Source organism: Centruroides sculpturatus, unplaced genomic scaffold, assembly GCF_000671375.1.
Source record: "Centruroides sculpturatus isolate CEXI.00-Female unplaced genomic scaffold, Cexi_2.0 scaffold146, whole genome shotgun sequence".
Lineage (NCBI taxonomy): Eukaryota > Metazoa > Arthropoda > Arachnida > Scorpiones > Buthidae > Centruroides > Centruroides sculpturatus.
Genome location: NW_019384292.1, coordinates 989,390 through 992,779, shown reverse-complemented (window position 1 = coordinate 992,779; position 3,390 = coordinate 989,390). Strand labels below are relative to the sequence as shown.

At 33.9% G+C, this 3,390-nt stretch overlaps 1 long non-coding RNA gene across 1 annotated transcript; it reads left to right on the top strand.

Moving 5' to 3' along the window:
• Window positions 1-10: 10 nt before the first annotated feature.
• LOC111620388 lies at window positions 11-3,390 on the top strand. Its single transcript, XR_002755943.1, has 3 exons — window positions 11-217; window positions 2,132-2,190; window positions 2,274-3,390. It is a non-coding gene; the product is annotated as an uncharacterized LOC111620388 (long non-coding RNA).

The window sequence follows — 3,390 nt, the reverse complement described above, 5'->3', positions numbered from 1 at the left end:
TTATAAACTTAGGCAGCATTGAAAGCTTTCCAAAAAGATGTAGAAAAAGATCCTTCGTTACATGACGAATATACAAAAGAATTGGCTAGGAAAGCCGTGGCAAAACAAAACGAAGTGCAGAGACCTCCTACGCCCCCTAAACCATTAAAGCCAAAAACTTGGTACGAAGCCAGATCGCCAGAAGGTCATACTTACTATTGGAATCTTGAAACTGGAAGTGAGTAAATTTTAAGTGTTTTTATATGATTTTTTCTAATAATAATCTTTATTTTAGACTTCAAACTCACATTTGAGTTATAAATAAACACTTGGCTTTAGACTTTCGACGCAAAGTCCTTTGTGTCGAAAGGCGTCATTAGCCCTGACGATAGTGTCGGTCCTCACGGGCCGACCGTCTCAGTGAAGAGGCTCCTAGACGGAGGAGCATCAGGACAGCGTCAAGGCGTGTACGCTGTCCGCTTCTCGTAAGAGACCTTGCAGTCAACTAAAATGATGGAAATAAGGCCAAGTGTTTATTTATAACTCAAATGTGAGTTTGAAGTCCAATATATTCACAAAACACGGTTTTGAAAACAACGTAAACAACTTTATATTTTATTTAAATTTTTATGAACAGACAATAAATTTAAAAGATATAAAAAACAGATAAATAATATTTACAGCTGCATTTATGCAGATGTGAAAGAGGAAAAAACAGGCAAAACAGAACCATTGAGATCAGAATTTGCACTTGTGATGCAATTTATGCAGAAGAGGGAAACTGCTTCTCGTACATAATGAACAAGATACGAACCAGTTTCTTTCATCCTCAAAAGTTTGATCTGTTGAACTTTCTCTCATATTTGTCTCTCCTCTCCTGAGTTGGTGCATGCACAGAAATTATTTTGTTTAAAATTCATCAGACTTTTTCTTCCCACTTTTACATGAATACAATGTTTGGACTTGGACCTTGAAACATTGAGAAATGCAAAAAAATTTGGGGGTTTTTCTGTATGTATCGATGTTAGTGAGTTTGTGTGGGGGGAGCATGATTTTGTTCACCCTCTTTGAAGCTTAATAACTCCTGTTTTTTATCGAAAATTTCTGAAGTTTCACATGGGGGTTTGTGTATTAGGGGGATTACTGCTATTAAATTTCGGTGGTTAAAGGTCGAGTGGGTAGGGAGAGAAAGGGGGTAATATGTTATATCTTGTGTAGGGTCCGACTTAATGATGATTTTCAAAGCAGTACCAAAAAAAACCATGTTAAAATTGTTTAGATAAACACTATTTTTCATAAAATGCCAAATATTTTTGTAAATTTCCACCTTCACACAACACAACATCAAAATAAATAGAAACTTACTACAGGGTACTGTTTTAAGCCTGCTTTTATATAATTACTAGCAGATGAGCCCGGTGTTGCTTGGGAGGAAAATAACAACAGCAAAGATTAAGATTATTAGATTAGTTCATACTTCTAACCCTTCTACTATATATTACAGTATTTGATTTATATTTACAAAGGTTATCTTAAGTAAGAGTTTATCACACCGAGTGCCCAATCTAACACATTTTTAAAATGTGTTAGATTGGTCATTCAGTGTAATAAACCCTTACGTAAGATAACCTTTATACTTATATAGCCAATCTTACCCATTTTCACTGGGTGCAAGAATTAGGTTCTCCCTCTTCCACGGCTAATTAGAGAATTTTTAGATGGATCTAAAAATTGTTCGATTTCCCGCAAAAAATGCAAAAAAACTGCATCTAAGATAGTACACTAGAAGTTGAGTTCTTCAAGATAATACTTAATAATTAAATTCTGAGTAATTTGGTACTAGAGGTGGGCATTAAATACCATCTCTTTATTAAATTGAATGAGAGATGGTACCTAGCACCATATTACTCACAATTTAATTATTAATAGTACCGTAACATATCTCAAATTATTACGGCAATTGTTTGGCTTATTATTATTGTAATTAACAATAAACTAAGATTTTTAAACTTGTCAATAATTCTTTCAATGTGTTCTTCTGGAAATTTTCATTATTTTTCGTTTTTTACTTTGAAAAGTTTTAGTATGAATTATTTGAAATGTATATTTTGTGCTTTAAAAGTTTTTCATTGATATAATTAATTAATTATAGAATCTCAATGGAAAACGCCAAAAAAATTTATTCCACTACCACCTGAGGACGAAACACACGTAAGTGTGAATACGAGGTATAATTTTGCTAAGACGCGCTAAAATTTTTCTGTAAATAATCATTATAATGTCGTAATTTTCAGAATATTGCTACGACTTCAAATTGTTATTCGGATCTTAGTATTGTCGGACCGCAGTCGAAGCCAGAACCGTACGGAAAATGGATGCCGGTTGTTAAAGAAGAGTAAGTATCTTTTCTTATGAGTTTTATATACACTATTATCAAAAGTATTTTGTAATCCTGTCTAATTAACTAATTATTGGCCGTAATCATACGATGTAGTTTGGTTTAGTTAATTAGATTTATAGTACTGTTCAAAACTCTCACACCATGCTAAATTTTGAAGGTTTTATCAGTTTTTCAAACTACAATTGGATTTAAATTTTGGCAATAATTACTTGAAATTTAAAAATTTATTATAATATTAAACCACAACAGTAAACAAAAACATTTTTATTTTATGGTCGGTGCTCCTTACAGTCATTTTTAATCACTTTTACGTACTGGCCAATTTGATATAAATAATTGTAAAAATCTTTGTTCTTAATTACTCCATGCCAGAAAGGGCCAGACAGGTTAACAAGTTTTTTGAGTAGTTCAACCAAAATCGTACAATGCCAAGCACTAAAAAGATGGTTTCCATCAATTTCCTTTTGTTGGTGGGATATTTTTGTGGACGCTTTTTGCCCCCATGCCATCCAATCCAGTCGTTAATACTGTCCAGAGCGACTGTTTCACGAGTTTTGACCAATGGCAAGGAGCATTGTCATTCATAAAGATGACATCTCCATCTGGAAACAAATCTTGGCACTTAATTGCATTTTCTTTTTGGGTCATTTGTCATCCTTTGAACAATGCCTCCTGCTGCCATCTGCACAACTGTACCCAACCACTCTGTTACCAACATTGAGTACTTTATTGTACAGAGCTCTCTTGGGTGTTTTCTGATGTAGACTGATCCAGAATTGGTTGCAGTTAAGAAGGTCAACTCGTCACTAACAAGTATTTCCCCATTGTTGGAGAGACCGGTGAGAATGTTCTTTTCCCAGGAAAACTTTTGTTTCTTTTGAACTTCACTGAATGGCGATTTATTTTTCGTCTCCAGGTACTCTGATTTCGAGAAATCAGCAACATACTGCAGACACGGAGAACCTCGCATAATTTTTTTACATTAATTTAAGTCCATTGTTAGTCTAAGA